The following is a 17,799-nucleotide window of genomic DNA, read 5'->3' on the forward strand; positions in this document are numbered from 1 at the left end:
AGGTGTGCTTGCCCCACTAACCCATCTTCCATCACACCCTCTCACTCTCATATACACACCTCCTATTTTCACCTCTCCCTCTATTTCATCACCTCCTGTTCTCGTAATACCTCTTCCAATCCTCGGGTGTGCCCTCACCTCCTCTTTCGACTCCTTTAATCCACTCTGTGCTCTCTGTGTTTAAAGTTCCTCAGGTCTCGTCCCCTCTTTTGCTCATTTCCCTTCTCCTCTGACTACTATATCTACCTCAGCCCCAGAGATGTCTCTCATTTAAATGCACCACATCATTATGAGGAGCCTGCAGCCACAGACTTTTATTTGTTTCAAATAGTTTCAGTAATGGGTTGACACCGTGCCAGAGCACCAGAAATAATTTCTCAAAATGCACTCAAAAAGACATATCACAATGGAAAAGAGTTTGACCACTGGAACTCTGTACAGAGAGTGTGTAACTGTTAATGGCTAAGTACACTTCGGAGAAATGAAGGAAGAAAGGAGGAGGGCAGAGGGAAAGATGAGAGAACAGGTCAAAGAGTTGGTAAAACGTGAATTGTTCGTTAATGATCAAGGCTTCAGAGGCCGTCTAGAGCTGAAGAAGGATGAGGGCAGCGTGGCAGCAGGGCAAACTAGAGGTCAGACAAAGGGGCAGATCTAAGTCATGAAAGACCGAGAGGGAAGTGTGGGGGATGGGGGGGAAATAGTGGGAGGAGGGAGCAGAGTAGACAGCAGGTCAGGTGCCAGGGTGACATGTGGGCTAACCTGTAGAGAGCAGTGAGGTGTAGGAGGATTAAAGTTATTGACCTGGCCTATTTCTCTATCTCAGAGACCTGTAATGTGACCAGCCGTGCGTGAGAGCTGTCAGGCTAGCTACCGTATCCACTTCAGAAACACAACGTACTGTACTTTTAATGTAATCTCCACTGCAATCCAGGTCATTTAGTTCTGCTATTAGATGAAGCACGGTGATAACACATTTATTTGAGGGTGCCTAGCCTGTCTGGGGACTGCTCATGTACGAGGAGGACGCACACAGACTAAGAATCTATCTCAGCGCTTCCTTTTATTTTACTGAATCATTACAAACTAAGACTGACTGCAATACCGCTTGACTAGTCATCAAATGCCTGTAGAAAAATGCAGTTCTCTAATCTTTATTTTCCAAATGCTGAGTAGCTGCTGGTATATTTCTCTGAAAGGAAAGTTTCATTGTTCATCTTCCCATCAAGAAAATCATTATCAACCTAAATTGGTCTGGCACCATTTTATGCAGAATATAATCTAGAATAATTTAAACATTCTAGGAAACAATGCCAGAGCTGTTCTATTGGAACACATGCCTGCAGCTAAGGACTCCATCTTCCCTGTGTTCCTCCTGAATTCTTATCAAGCCTTCCAACTAAGTCTGGTGGCTGCTCTTCCCCTTTGACTCTAACCCCACTCTACCTCCTCTCCCCTCTGCTCTGTAGATGAAACAAGTCTGACTCTGTCTAGAGAAAGACACACATTTGTTTCAAATAGTAGGAGGCCTCTTTCATCCCACCCTGATAAAAGGAGTGCAACAGCAGCTCACATTTCCCTTCATGTGTTTAACTGCAACTCCCAGGGAACTCAACACAACCAGAGAGAGAATGAAAGCTTGCCCTGGTGTGTGTATTAGCTACTGGAGTCATGCAGGAGAGGAGCTAGATAATACTAAAGCACCAATGCCTTTCCAAGCTGTCAACATGTAGAATTTATGATGTCCACTCCTAGATGTATGAACTTCACACAAGTGTGGCTGAATATGTTCCCCTCTCTCCAGCAGGCTGCTGGGAGGCAGTGGTATGTAAGGGGTTAACCATGCAGGTTTAAGGCTTCTGCTTATGGATGTTTGTGCAGGAGGAAGTGATTTCCAGAAACTGCAGCAGTATTGACTTCCTCAATGTGTTTGTCCACTGTGGTCCATGGTGTCGTGTGAAATGCCCTGTAGTACAGTAATAAGACTAGCCTATTCCCCATCTCTCTATCGCAGTCTGTTTAGAGCTTATGGGAAGTGGCCATCTGAACTTCCAGTCTGTGTGCACAGTCGCCTAATGATGACTGGATGATGGGAAAAGTGTCTGGACTGTGTAAAGAGATGGCATCATCAGCATGTCTTCAACAAATCCTTATATTTCACAATGGAGTGAATGCATTCCATAATGGTGCTACAAACCCCTTATAGCTAAGCTTCTACGTATGTCCAACCACAAGGAATGCTATAAATGGCTTCACTACAAAATATGATAATGCTAGTTCCTTTCTTAGAACAACTGTTTCCCTCCTTAGCCACAGAATAAACAATACCGTTGTCGTGGCCATAAGGGACAAAAATAGCCCATATTAAAAACATTTCCTCGAACACAATGTTGTTGATTCCCAATCAGTTGCTCCAGGGCATTTGTTTAGTTCAGTAGATAAGGTAACACCTTCCAGAATGTTCTAATCTGAGGAGAAACTGATTGTTTCCTGCGAGAATGAGGGAGAAAGTCATGTGATCTACCCAAATAGAGTGCATTACCCATTTATCATCGTTATGAGGACTATCATGGGACCCCGCATGAGACGATCTCACAATAACCGCTCTGTTCCTCCATATTTTCTCTGCTGCCATCTTCACACACACACAAACAAACACACACACCGAGATATTAATTGAGTGATAGCCTTAATTTTTCATCTTATACCACTCATGCTCGGCGCGGCAAAAGATCCAGACTCCGCAGCATCCTAATGAGGCTCCTCAAACAGCAGATGAATAATCAGCTCAACACTTCTTAACGCCATAAAAACCAACTTTTAATATACCATTCACCACCAGCTCCTCTCCCTGTTTTTACTGTGTTTGTTTGTTGTTTTGGCTGCCAACAGAGCGATGAGACTTGGCCATGTGATCACACAGAACAGTGTTAAAATGGAATGGTGGTAAATGTCATGCCATTTGCAGCCGTGGGACATCTCTCCTTTTTAATAGCACTGCAACAAAGCCTACCTGAAATGGCTGAATGTCATCCCAGATAAGCTCCCCGCCTTATAACTTTGATGCCTATGGTGAGTCTTAGCGGCAGGAAGCTGGTCTGTGTGTGGGTGTGTTCGTGTTCTCTCAGTGTGTGTATTGTGTCTGTGTGTGAGTGCATGTACGTGTGTGTTCATGGGTGTGCGCTGGCATGTGACACTGTGGTCGAGCCGCTTTGCATTACTCCATCACTCGATGGCACAGGGACAGCTTTACTCCACTCAGCGCTGCTCCTTCCTGGGGTTATATGAGGGCGTCCTGGATGAGCCTGTGTAGAAACACAAGTCTATTCTCCTCACATAGAGAAAGCCTGCAGGGTGGCCTGTGGTGCCGAGTTGTAATGGAACGTACCAGCCATTTTAAAAGGGCCTGCTAGGTTCAAAGGAACACATCCCCTTTCTCCTACCTCTATGCCTCAGCTCCATCCAGAGGCAGCAGCCCCAGACTTTGAGTGACCGGTCTGGACAGCCTGTGTTTGGTTTTGATCTGAGTCCTGTCTGTCTAGAGGCTTGGCTTCTCTTCCTCAAGGTCTGGTGGGTCACTATCACGCTAGGGAGGAAGCATGTTCATGTAGCACCAAGCGGTTTTCCTGACCACATGACGTGACTAGGACAAACTCCAGATCCTAGTTATAGGTAGGGCTGTTGTGGTGATGGTATTACCGCCACACCGGCAATCATGACTGCAGTAAAATTCCACATGACTCTTGAGTCATGGTAATCATGTAAAAAGGGATTTATAAATTCATTTGATTAATTGATCACCTTTTATGCACTCTGGACATGCTTTAGTAATACCCAACTTGCTAACGACCATCAGGTCCAAATGACCTGGTACTCAGGGCTCTATTGTCCCTCTAACCACTCTGACAGCAATGCAAATACAATCGAAAGTCACATCAAACACTTATCATCAAAACAGTAGGCCTATCATACTTTTACAACTCACCTCACTGTGATGATCAATTTGAAGAAAGAAGTTCAACAGCAGGTTGAAACAGTGTAAAACATGGTTGTTGTGGATGTTGTTTCACAGCCTAACACAACGAAATGGACAGCGCTTTCTAAGTTGATGATTAATTAAAAACACCCATAAGCATATTAGAGTTTAAGCCCCCCCCCAAAATATAAATATAAAAAGTATGATTGTGCCATTATACCGTACATAGCTGTACCGCATATTACACATGGCAGAAAAACATCAAACTAAACTGATTTAAGATGTCTTTGGTACATAATTGGTCTAGCCTATACTCCAAAATTAAACAAATTCTAGTAATCGCCTTTGAGTGTGGACTGTATTTTGCATACTGGATGGGCTGGTTACCTTATACTACGCTCCAAAATGTCTATCCATGAGTCTGGGAGCAAACATATAGTCCTAGGCGATGCTGTTGGTTCATTGATTGTGCAGGGCGGCTTACAGTTAGCCTACAGTTAGTGCATTTGATTTTGATTTTGAATAGCCTAGTAATAGGGAGTGTTATATATTTTCAAAATTAATTGGGTGACACTACCTCTAGTTGTACAGAATATTTCACCACCTTACGTTTCCATCTCCTCCTCTCTTTCCTTTATCGCTTTCTCGAGGGCGCAGACGGGCTGTCAACAGTTTAGTGAAATATATTTTGTTTTCACATGGTTTCCCAAATGAAGCACCGGGTAGCTGCAGGAACAAGGTTGGAGAGCCCATGGCATGCAGAGTTTACGCGGAATATCACCTTTTGCACAGCAAGAACATGCTCCTCAAACCGTGGTTGATGCATGGAGGGAAATAGGTGTTCTATTTACTTCTCAACTACTCATATTAAACACATGCTCTGCTATAAAAACCGAAGTAGCCCTACAAACGGACCGGCGGGAAAGCGCACCGCCTCCATTCGCTATTCGAGTCCTTACAGATTCGTAGTGCATGGGTCAGCTGTTTGTTCACCTGCACGCAATTGCTAATAACACATCCGCAACCGCCCGACTACATATGTGATGAAGTGAAAACTGAGGCCCGCACCCAAACATAACCCACAAATATAGAAAATCAGCTATAGGCTACAGTCGAAGATGGCAGAACGATTTTTTTGACAGGGGTGCAGAACATTTGTTTTGTTTCTGCCAACACAATCTCACACTCATGTTGTGTTGGTTTCTGCTTATAATTTCCGACATTTTTGTAGGCTATTTGTTAGTCAATTTGTCTATAATTAGATACATGTAGCTTCTCTTTTGTCATTATATGTTGCCCAGGAAGATTAAAATAAATCCTTGCTCAACAGAATAATGTAATAGATCACTAGAATGAATGCTTCAATCGAGTTGACGTCGGTAAAATTGTCTGTCAATTTTCGAGAAGCAAAGACGGGAAAGATTTTCTGTGGAAAATGTCCAAATGACATCAGTTTGACCAGTTGTAAAGAAAAAGAAAGCTGAGAAAATGAGTCAACCCACGCATCACTAATACAGATGCATCTGTTCCTGCCCGTTTGATAATGGGCCATTCTAAATCTAAACAGATTTGACATATTAGTAAAGACAAGATTAAATTGAGAATAGTCTAATGGGTGAAAATATGATCACTTGATGAGAGAACAGCTGTGCAGCCTGAGGCAAGAAACGGAGCGCAAGATTTTTTTCTACTTTCTCAAATCACCAATAGCCTATAGTCTCACCATGCAGCCCAAATAGGTTTTGATTTCTAAGACATTCTAAGGTTTGAATCATTCACAACTGAAGTTGCCAAAATCTAGAATATAGGACCAAATTATCACTTTTACGCTCAAAATAGTCACTTCATATGCGCACTCGCTACGAAATGGGGAAAAATATCATTTTTATTTTATTCAGCTGAGTTACTATGAAATCATATAAAAGAATGGCACGGGATTTATAAGCATAACATCTTGTCAGCTAAATGAACAAACCTACAGCCTATGGCATGAAGCATAGCCAGATAATATACAGTAGGGTAGGCCAACGCATATTCTGTTCTTCTGAAAAATAAATCTTCATATCATAATGTTTATTTAGACCTGACTAAAATGCATGTGTTTTATTGTGATGGTGTATATTAAATAGATGTATTAGACTTTTTTAAAAGCGTGCATCAGCGGCTTGAATATACAGACCGTTTTTCCAGTACTTGTGATCCTATGAGGAAAACTCGCTAGCTAGCCTATATATAATGTCTAGTCAAATGACGTACTATATTACTTTGAAAAGGTTAGCTTTTAATATACTACTATAATAATAATAATCTCTGACAAATCTGTGAGCTGCTGGCCCCAGAACAAGACTTCATGTTAGCTGGTTAACTCTAATAATGGGACTGACCTCACTGAACTCTCTTTGATAAATTGGTGTTTAGGATTTTAAGTCTATAGTGAGCCTAAATGGTGCTTTGGACCATAGATGTATAAGGAATATTCTATGTTGAGTCTTGCTGAGGGATGTTTACGGGTAGCTAGTCAGTTATAACATTAGCACTGAGCTTACAAATATGGGGCTGTGGGTTTTAATTTATAGGGCTTTATAACTTTTCTAGTCCAGTGTTGTTGAGTTGAGTGGGAGACATTGAGCTGCTTGTATCGTTCAGCTGTATCAGACGCTGAGCAGTATGTATCTAGTCAGGTTGAAACTGCTGGAGATAGATTAATACTGAGACTGACACGATAGTACATTGGTAAGGAGAGGGGGAAAGAAAGGGGAGAGTTAGATATGGCGAGCGAAAGAGTTAGATGGAAACGGTAAGGTGTATAGAGGGAGGGAGAGAGAGGGTTAGGCTATAGGGAAATATAGAGTTACAGAGATTTCGTGAGAAGGAGGGCGTGAGAGAGAGACTTAGAGAGGAGGGAAGGAGCTTTAGAGAATGGGAGAGTTTGAGCGTTGAGTGAGTGGTAAATAGAAATTAAATGGATGTCATTACCCAGTCTGTTTCCCAGAAGGCCTCAGTGGCTGGGCGGCCGGCCTGGCACAGGGGACCCTGGGATACATTACATGGAAGAGCAGGGAGCGCTGGGGTGGGTAAAACACACCCATGAATCATTTATGAGGCCCTCTCAGCATCCCACTGCTCTTAACAGCCCTGCTGTCTGAGCCAGAGTACATGCTGGAAGGGACAGCTAACCTGCAGAGGGCTACTTTACACACAGAGACAGAGAAAGAGAGACCTACATTATGTTTGTGAAGCATAAATGTGTCTTGTGAGTCTGTGTGTGTTTGCAGGGTCTGACAGCTTCCATTTCCCTTAGTTGTGTGAGCTATGTGTTATTGAAGTTAAGGGCGCTTATGGGTAGAGTACATACAGTTGAAGTCGGAAGTTTACATACATCTTAGCCAAATACATTTAAACTCAGTTTTTCACAATTCCTGACATTTAATCCTAGTAAAAGTTCCCTGTCTTAGGTCAGTTAGGATCACCACTTTATTTTAAGAATGTGAAATGTCAGAATAATAGTATATTTATTTCAGCTTTTATTTCTTTCATCACATTCCCAGTGGTTCAGAAGTTTACATACCCTCAATTAGTATTTGGTAGCATTGCCTTTAAATTGTTTAACTTGGGTCAAACGTTTTGGGTAGCCTTCCACAAGCTTCCCACAATAAGTTGGGGGAATTTTGGCCCATTCCTCCTGACAAAGCTGGTGTAACTGAGTCAGGTTTGTAGGCCTCCTTGCTCACACACGCTTTTTCAGTTCTGCCCACACATTTTCTATGGGATTGAGGTCAGGGCTTTGTGATGGCCACTCCAATACCTTGACTTTGTTGTTCTTAAGCCATTTTGCCACAACTTTGGAAGTATGCTTGGGGTCATTGTCCATTTTGAAGACCCATTTGCGACCAAGCTTAAACTTCCTAACTGATGTCTTGAGATGTTGCTTCAATATATCCACATAATTTTCCTACCTCATGATGCCATCTATTTGTGAAGCGCACCAGTCCCTCCTGCAGCAAAGCAAGCCCACAACATGATGCTGACACCCCTGTGCTTCACGTTTGGGATGGTGCTCTTCGGCTTGCAAGCCTTCCCTTTTTCCTCCAAACATAACGATGGTCATTACAGCCAAACAGTTCTATTTTTGTTTCATCAGACCAGAGGACATTTCTCTGTGCAGTTGCAAACCGTAGTCTGGCTTTTTTATGGTGGTTTTGGAGCAGTGGCTTCTTCCTTGCTCCTTCAGGTTATGTCGATATAGGACTAATTTTACTATGGACAGAGATACTTTTGTACCTGTTTCCTCCCAACATCTTCACAAGGTCCTTTGCTGTTGTTCTGGGATTGATTTGCATTTTTCGGACCAAAGTACATTCATCTCTAGGAGACAGAACGCGTCTCCTTCCTGAGCGGTATGACGGCTGCGTGGTCCCATGGTGTTTATACTTGCGTACTATTGTTTGTACAGATGAACGTGGTACCTTCAGGCGTTTGGAAATTGCTCCCAAAGATGAGCCAGACTTGTGGGGGTCTACAATTTTTTTTCTGAGGTCTTGGCTGATTTCTTTTGATTTTCCCATGATGTCAAGCAAAGAGGCACTGCATTGGAAGGTAGGCCTTGAAATACATCCACAGGTACACCTCCAATTGACTCAAATGATGTCAATTAGCCTATCAGAAGCTTCTAAAGCCATGACATAATTTTCTGGAATTTTCCAAGCTGTTTAAAGGCCTAGTCAATTTAGTGTATGTAAACTGAATTGTGATCCAGTGAATTATAAGTGAAATAATCTGTCTGTAAACAATTGTTGGAAAAATTACTTGTCATGCACAAAGTAGATGTCCTAACCGACTTGCCAGAACTATAGTTTGTTAACAAGAATTTTGTGTAGTTGTTGAAAAACGAGTTTTAATGACTCCAACCTAAGTGTATGTAAACTTCCGACTTCAACTGTATTTCTTCCCTGCCTTTCCCTAATTCGTCATCATTACCACATACACACACACTCTTAATTTACCTAGATGGCTAACAAGAGGTTATCGTACATACACAGGCTCAATGCTTCTCACTGATGCAATCCCATCTGTAGTCATTGATTGATTGACTGAATCTGGTCTAAAATCAATAGGACAGTTCTCTGAGTGCTTGGCTATAGATTTCTCATAGAAAACTATGCCCTCTACTAACGAGGCTTCAGCTCTCTTTTGAGAGAGAGACAGAAAGAGAGAAATGGATAGAAGGAACGAGAGACAGAGAGACATGGAAAGTGGGATATAAAAACAGAGATACAGAGAGAGAAAGTTAGTGATTGTTGGGGTTGTACTAGGTGAACGGATTGCATACTGTTCACATCACAATAGTTCTGAAACTTTTGACATTGCCATCCATGCAACACAGTGCCTCCAGGCTTATTCTGTACAGTTAGTGACACTCAGTGCCTGCGAGACTGAAATAATCTAGCCAGACACTCACACACACCAGGACGTTTCTACAAGATAGTATCTCATAATATCATTTTACATTTTTAAAGTGGAGTGTTTGTGTCATCAAACTTATTTCTAACACCAGTCAAATCCCAAAGAACAGTGATGAGTGGTCAGGAGGGTGTTTTTGTCCCTTCCATTGACATACAGTGCATTCGGAAAGTATTCAGACCCATTGGCTTTTTCCACATTTTGTTATGTTACAGCCTTATTCTAAAATGTATTATGTTGTTGTTCTCATCAACCTACACACAATACCCCAAAATGACGAAGGTTTTAGAAGTTTTTGCAAATGTATAAAAAAAATATATAATGAAATATGACATTTACATAAGTATTCAGACCCTTTACTCAGTACTTTGTTGAAGCACCTTTGGCAACGATAAAAGCCTCAAGTCTTCTTGGGTATGACGCTACAAGCTTGGCATACCTGTATTTGGGGAGTTTTTCCCATTCTTCTCTGCAGATCTTCTCAAGCTCTGTCAGGTTGGATGGGAAGTGTCGCTGCACAGCTACTTTCAGATCTCTCCAGAGATGTTCAATCGGGTTCAAGTCCGAGCTCTGGCTGGGCTACTCATGAACATTCAGAGACTTGTCCAGAAGCCACTGCTGCATTGTCTTGGCTGTGTGCTTAGGGTTGTTGTACTGTTGGAAGGTGAACCTTCACCCCAGTCTGAGATCCTGGGCGCTCTGGAGCAGGTTTTCATCAAGGATCTCCTTGTAACTTTGCTCCGTTCGTTTTCCTGGCACCACTCTCCCAGGGCCCTCACCTCCTCCCTGTAGGCTGTCTCGTCATTGTTGGTAATCAGGCCTACTACTGTTGTGTCATCTGCCAACTTGATGATTAAGATGGAGGTGTGCGTGGCCACGCAGTCATGGGTGAACAGGGAGTACAGGAGGGGGCTGAGTATGCACACTTGTGGGGCCCCTGTGATAAGGATCAGCGAAGTTGTTGCCTACCTTCACCACTTTGGGGCAGCCCGTCAGGAAGTCCTGTACCCAGTTGCACAGGGTGGGGTTCAAACCCAGGGCCCCGAGCTTAATGATGAGCTTGGAGGGTATTATGAGCTGTAGTCAATGAACAGCATTCTTACATGGGTATTCCTCTTGTCCAGATGGGATAGGGCAGTGTGCAATGCGATGGCGATTGCATTGTCTGCTGATCTATTGGGGCGGTAAGCAAATTGAAGTGGGTCTAGGGTGTCAGGTAAGGTAGAGGTATTATGATCCTTAACTAGCCTCTCAAAGCACTTCACGGTGACAAAAGTGAGTGCTACGGGGCGATAGTCATTTAGTTCAGTTACCTTTGCTTTCTTGGGTACAGGAACAATGGTGGACATCTTGAAGCAAGTGTGGACAGCAGACTGGGATAGGGAGAGATTGAATATGTCTGTAAACACTCCAGCCTGCTGGTCTGCCCATGTTTTGAGGACGCGGCTAAGGATGCCGTCTGGGCCGGCAGCATTATGAGGATTAACACGCTTAAATGTCTTACTGACGTCGGCCACGGAGAACGAGAGCCCACAGTCCTTGGTAGCGGGCCGTGTCGGTGGCACTGTGTTATCCTCAAATCGGGCGATGAAGGTGTTTAGCTTGTACGGAAGCAAGACATCGGTGTCCGCAACGTGGCTGGTGTTCCCTTTGTAGTCCGTGATTGTCTGTAGATCCTGCCACATACGTCTCATGTCTGAGCTGTTGAATTGCAACTCCACTTTGTCTCTGTGCTGATGCTTTTCCTGTTTGATTTCCTTACGGAGGGAATAACTACACTGATCCTCACCCTGAGCTCGTCTACTTTTATTATCCAGAGACTGAACATTAGCGAGTAATATACTCGGAAGCGGTGGATGGTGTGCACGCCATCCAAATAGCTCTTCTCCGCCGGCGGTGTTTTGGATCAGCCTCTGGAATAAGTTCAATTGCCCTGGGGGGTAACGAACAAAGGATCCAAATCGGGAAAGTCGTATTCCTGGTCGTAATGATAGTGAGATCCTGCCGCTCTGATATCCAAAAAGTTATTTCCGGCAATATGTAATAACACCAAAAAAATTCTGGGTTAATAATGCAAGAAATAACACCCCAAAAAACTAAATACTGCAAAGTTGCTTAGGACCTAGAAGCGGAACTGCCATGAATATCAGCGCTGTCATACATAGGATGATCAATTGAAACAGGATACACCTGAGCTCAATTTCAAGTCTCATAGCAATAGGTCTGAATACTTATGTAAATAAGTTATTTCTGTTTAGTTTTTATTAATACAACTTCTAAACCATTTCTTCGCTTTGTCATTATGGGCTATTGTGTGTAGATTGAGGAAACAAATTAATTTCATATTTTTTAGAATAAGGCTGTAATGTAACAAGATGTGGAAAAAGGGAAGGGGTCTGAATACTTTCCGAATGCACTATATGTTATATGTTGGAAAGAACATATGTGTTTGAGTACACTCATGAGTTGAAGTACTCGCATGTTAGCATGAAACAGGGCTGAAGGTTAAAAAGGTTTCAGTATGCTAGCGTTTGTTCCAATTAATGGTTGATCTGATACACAACTGAAAACACATGAAAATGTTTCACTGCACTTGACATATTCCAAACAATTAACACACCTTTGAGTTAGAGATTTTGGCATTGCTTATACATTTAACCTGCTAAATAGTTGCATCTGTAAATTTGGAGTACTTTATTAGTAGGCTAAACGAATACAAACCTTGAATCGAGTGCTAGAGTACTCTTGCCCATCCCTAGTTAGAAATAAGTCCTTGTGAGACCTCTAAAGCCAGCTCCAAAGTAATACAAGCACATCAAATAATTATCCAAGTGCAGGAAAATTTGAAAAGAGTAGAAATAGCTGCACACAGTTTGTCTCTCAAGCCTGTTTGATTTCCATTTTGAGTCTTGAATGTTCCTTCTCTGTATTTTTAGTGGCGCTTACTTCTCTTTTGAAGTTTCTCTGTCAGTGTTGCGTGTAGTTATCATAGCATTTATCAGATGTTTTATGTAGGCATTTATCAGAAAAAGGGTGTTTTCATCTGGCTTTTCTCACTCCTTGAAGATATATGGGGTCAACAGAGTAAAACCCCCTGTGGCCAAAGCAGGAGCTAGCTACACATTCTGTTTCATATGCCAATGATGGAGAACTTCTCTCTCTCCCTCCCTCTCACACTTAGAAGGAATTACAGGGAGTAGCCTTCACCCTTCTCTGTCCTCTTGTCCCCAGACAAACCATTATTCTGTATAACATTGGAGCAGCGATATAGGCTTGTGTGATTTCTAATGCTACTGATGTGAGGAATAGGCTTACTGCTGTGAAGGTGTGTGTGTGGGTGTGTGTGTGTGTGTGTGTGTGTGTGTGTGTGTGTGTGTGTGTGTGTGTGTGTGTGTGTGTGTGTGTGTGTGTGTGTGTGTGTGTGTGTGTGTGTGTGTGTGTGTGTGTGTGTGTGTGTGTGTGTGTGTGTGTGTGTGTGTGTGTGTGTGTGTGTAATGGAGAGATGAATCCAACTCCCATTAATATTCAATGCCCCAGTGAAGCAGGGTGAAAACTCAGTGTTTACTCATATGGTTAGCATATTTCCAAACCCCATAGAGGGATTTAAGATTAAACATTCATCCCAGTGGGAACATTTTGAATTAGAAAAGGCTACATTGAGTATACAATGCATTTCATCTCCCTTTCTCAAAATGTTTCTATTTCCCTCGATCCCTCCCCCTCACTATTAATTCCAATCACCTCTTTACTCTTCCTCTCACTCTTTCTTCCTCTCTCTCTTTCTCTGTTTTTGTTATATCTTTCTCTTCTCAGGACTGGTAATCTGTGTCATCATGGTATTCTAAACTCTGGTTCTGTGTGTGTTTGAAAGAGATACGTGGCAGGGCAGTTATCTATAGGTGTGTGTGTGTTTTCCTACCTTATCAGGATCAGAATGTCCTAACATATCACCAGAAATGTCAGGACTTTTTTAATGTCCTGAATTTGTTACAATGCTATTTTAGGCTTGGGGTGAAGGTTGGGGTTTAGGCAAAATAGGATTTTGAATGGGAATATATTATTACTCCGGGGAGGGAGGGAGATCTAGGTTTGTGTGTACTGTGAAATGAGGGATGATGAGGCTTTGCAGTGTGGGATGTGTGACATATGGCTGGCCAGAAGATAGAGGCTGAAGAACAGCAGTGGAGCTTCTCAGAATTCACACCTCTTTAGTCCATCTCTCCCCTCTTGTCTCCAATCTCCCCCATCTCTCCCCTTCAAATCACCTCTCTTCCCTAATGTCTCCCCTCCTATTCCTATCCTCTCCTCTCTTCCATTGTCCTCTCTTTTCATTTTTTCCCCCTCCAGTCCTTCGTTTCTTCCCCTCAAATCTTTCCCTCAGGTCTTAGCCCTCCTCTCTTCTTTCCCTCATCTCCTGCAGCAGACAGACAGCAGAATGGATTTGAAGCAGTCCAACTCATGATTTATCATTGGTCGTCCTGACTGTCATAGTCTCAGCTTCTAGTAATTAACCTTTTTCATTAGCCTCCCTTCATTCTCCACTCAATCTTCCCATCCCTTCACTGTTATGCACACATTTCACAATTGCACGGCGTTGTTATTCTGACACCACTGAATGGTTCTCTATGTATGTATTCTGCCAGGTAATTCATTAGGAACTGGCTCTTGTTACAGTGTTGCCCTGAATAACAGGTGTCATGGAATGACAAAGCCCAGATCCAGATAGACATATGAAACACACTGGATTAGCTCTGAGGGTGCAACCAAACAATTAGTCTGGATTTCACAATAAACAATTAGCCTGCATTTCAAAGTGAATAATTAGCCTGCATTTCAAAAACACAGTTAGTTTGCATTTCAAAATGAATAATTAGTGTTTCTGAGAGAAACCCTAGAGTTTCTGTTTTAATTTGTGCTTTAGTCAGTGGACCAGGACTGAGTCTGCCAGCCAGGGACTCACCATGTAGGTTTGATTAGCCTACTTTGCACCTGTGTGTGTGTGTCGGGGTTTCCGTTAGCCGGTAATTGCTGGCTTTTGTCCGAAAAAACCCCCCAATGAAAGCTGATAATTAAAACATTGATGCCGGCCAAATCGACCGGGAGAAAACACAACGGTAGGGAGGCTATCAGCATGCCACCCACAGGGTTGGGGAGTAACGAAAAATGGTAACTGTAATTCGTTATGTTACCAGTAAAAATATTGTGATCGGATACTTTTGAAATACTAGATGATTACTAGAGGATGTTTGTAAAAATAAATATTTTACACTTCTCTGTCTCAATCACATTCAAATCAGCATTGAAAGAAGGCGCAAGTTTAAGTTTGTTCCACCTGAGCGAGTCTGACCACAAATCAGAGACCACTATTGATGACACACCAAATGTGTTTGATGGATCGCGGGGAAAGAGCAGGAATAGGCTTTTGTAGGCTACAGTCATCGCTATGTCTTCCAATGGTGGGACTGCTGTTGGCATCCAAAGATTATCCAAATTGAATAAATGCTTGGAGGTAAGGATGACAGCAGTGGTGTAGTCTACGGCGATACGGATATCACTTATTGTTGATATCTACATAGCTATTGATGTGAATCACACTGCTGCTCTCTCATTTAGCTATTTACGCCTTACGTATTGTGGTTGTTATGGATGGCTGTTCACAAATCTAAATGTGCATTTGAACCCAATAATGGTTGAATTCAAGAAGTTTAAACTGCCTATCAATCTTTTTTTTTAAACCAGTGGACAGCCAATGAAAAATGCGCTCTTGCAACAGCTGCATAGCGCGGATCCTAGCCTATGGAATAAAAGTGGGGCTTTTATTGCTCAATCTAATTCATGCTGATAAAACACTTTTGATAGACTTAAAGGGGCAATCTGTAGTTGCTACATCAATTTTTGGACTTATAAATTATTGTCATGAGAATTATGTTCTCAGTGTTCATAACCCAATTCAATTAAACTACTCAGTCTTCAACCCAGAATCTGTAAGATACTGGTTGAATGAAACAGACGGAGGCCCAGCTACGATAGTCAGAAAGTTTACTTACGAGAGCGCTCTGAAGTCCAGAATACAAAGACATCCATTTTATAGCGGCGCACATACTTCCACACAAACAGTAGGTATACTTCCACACAAAAAGTAGGTATCCAGCGCACATACTGTCTCCCTACCCAGCCGACATAGATTAGAGAGTCCGTGAGAAGCACTCCCCGTCCTCTCCCAAGATTGGGGAGGCCGTGAGACCAAATCTCTCAGTGGCCCCTAGCCAAGGTCGGCACCGAATTTTGCTCAGACAGTCTGCGTTTAAGATACTGTAGAGACATTGTTTTACTGACAAAACTACACACATCATTAATTATAACTTTATGAGTATTCTAATTATTCATTTAAACATATAAATCCCATTAACAATTATATATATTAATGTAAAGATAGAATTTAATTATATTATTATATGAAGTAGAAAGCGATAGGTTAGAAGAAGCTTACATAACCAACCCAGAAAGTAAAATGTAACATCCATATACGGCCAGCTATGTAAACTGTAACATTGATTTATCCTGCCATAGATGTCATTCACTTGGTAACATACATTTTTGTCTTCTTCTAATGCCTCTTAATTAAGGGGAAAGTAATCTAAAAGTAACTGAATGTAATCAGATTACGTTACTGAGTTTGGATAATCCAAAAGTTACGTCACCGATTACAATTTTGAACAGGTAACTAGTAACTGTAACGTATTACATTTAGAAAGTAACCTACCCAACCCTGGCCACCAACCACTTTACAATGTGAGCTGGAGGCAGTATGCATTTTGAAAACATACTTAATTGTTTGAAAAATCGCTTCAAAATCCAACCATAGAAACATGTAGGGAATTATTTTTTAAATACTTCATAGGAGGAGCATGAGTTTCAAGTTTGAGGATGCATTCACTTTATACTACTACCATTTCTACCGATCTGCGTGCCAGTTATGATTTTATATACACATTTTTGTGGAACAGTTTTATTTCAATAATAACGTTTTTGTTTCTCAAAATCATTGTCACATGGTTAATCATAAAAATCTGAAAATTATACAAAACCGCATTCAGTTGGTGTCTATTCCACAAGTAACCACCGGCTAAATCTATGACGTTAAAATGCCTATTTACTCTGTTCCATCTAACTGCGCAATCCACTGTCTCATGAGCCCAGCCAGGCACTTTATAAACTTGATCTCCACTATTAAAAACATCTAGACATTATCTCACATTTCTTTCAGACTAGCGTTTAGTTTTCAACAGCTGAGTTTGAATTAAACCTTGCTGTCTGTCTCTCCAACATTTGCAACATTGTTTCAATATTCAAATTCGATCTCCAGCTGTCCCATAGTAATGAACGTGTCGGGACGAGACAGACAGACAGGCAGGCAGCGTTTCTTAGCCAGTCAAAATCATGAATCAGCTGGCGTAATTTTTATGGATATATACAAAGAAATGTCAATTGAAAAAGGTCAAATTTAAACGAAGTGCAGCTAGTTTGCAGTCTTTCCAGCTTCAGTTTGAAGTGATTGTGTTAGCTGTGTTGTTGGCTAGCTCCTCTGAACAACAGTGTCCTAACGAGTGAACACATTTTCTATGCCAGACGAAATACCGCCTCATTAGCTCATTGTTATGTGTCCAAATAAATGTCACTAGAAAACAGCTTAAACATGCAAATGTGGCTACTTTGCTGTTATTCTGGCTGCACTTTTTGACACGACTGTAAGTTAGCCATAGTTGGCTGGCTAGCTAGCAAGCAAGGGATAAAAAAAATGTCTCAACATTTTTTTATTATTCTCAAGACACGTTATCTAAACACATATTTTAGATGCTTTTCACTGAAAGATGCAACTCAAAAATCAGCAAGGACTTTTGACACACATGCTGCCTATGAAAGACTTCCTCATATGCCATCGTTCCCCTGTAATCCTAGTCATACAGTATTAGCAACCCATCCTAAATTGTTCCATCTTTAGATTCACCATCTTTCTAAGTTTCTAACTTAGATATTCATCTCTGTCATATACCGCTCTCATCAGGTGCAGTGTTTAGAATGTTTTTTTCCTACTAATTGCATTTTGGCAAATGTTTCAAAATTACTTTTTATTGGCTGCTTCCTTACAGGAGTTGCATGTTCCGTTAAGATGAATTACACAAATCTAAATGTGTTTTCTGTCATTCTGACCACTGTTGGTGGACACCCTAATGGGTTACGCATCCAATACATGGGTCCGGTAAATATCTCAAATGGCCGGTAAATGTAAATCTTCCCGGTCACATTTTCCTATCGGAAACCCTGGTGTGTTTATGTGTGTGCATTTAGTACGTACGTCCATGATT

General features: G+C 41.8%; 1 protein-coding gene across 5 annotated transcripts in view; it reads left to right on the forward strand.

Moving 5' to 3' along the window:
- Positions 1–17,799, forward strand: part of LOC139540119 (furin-like) — a 175,354-nt gene that overhangs the window by 67,953 nt on the left and 89,602 nt on the right. The gene's annotated exons all lie outside the window — the stretch shown is intronic.

This window comes from Salvelinus alpinus, chromosome 15 (genome assembly GCF_045679555.1).
Source record: "Salvelinus alpinus chromosome 15, SLU_Salpinus.1, whole genome shotgun sequence".
Taxonomy (NCBI): domain Eukaryota; kingdom Metazoa; phylum Chordata; class Actinopteri; order Salmoniformes; family Salmonidae; genus Salvelinus; species Salvelinus alpinus.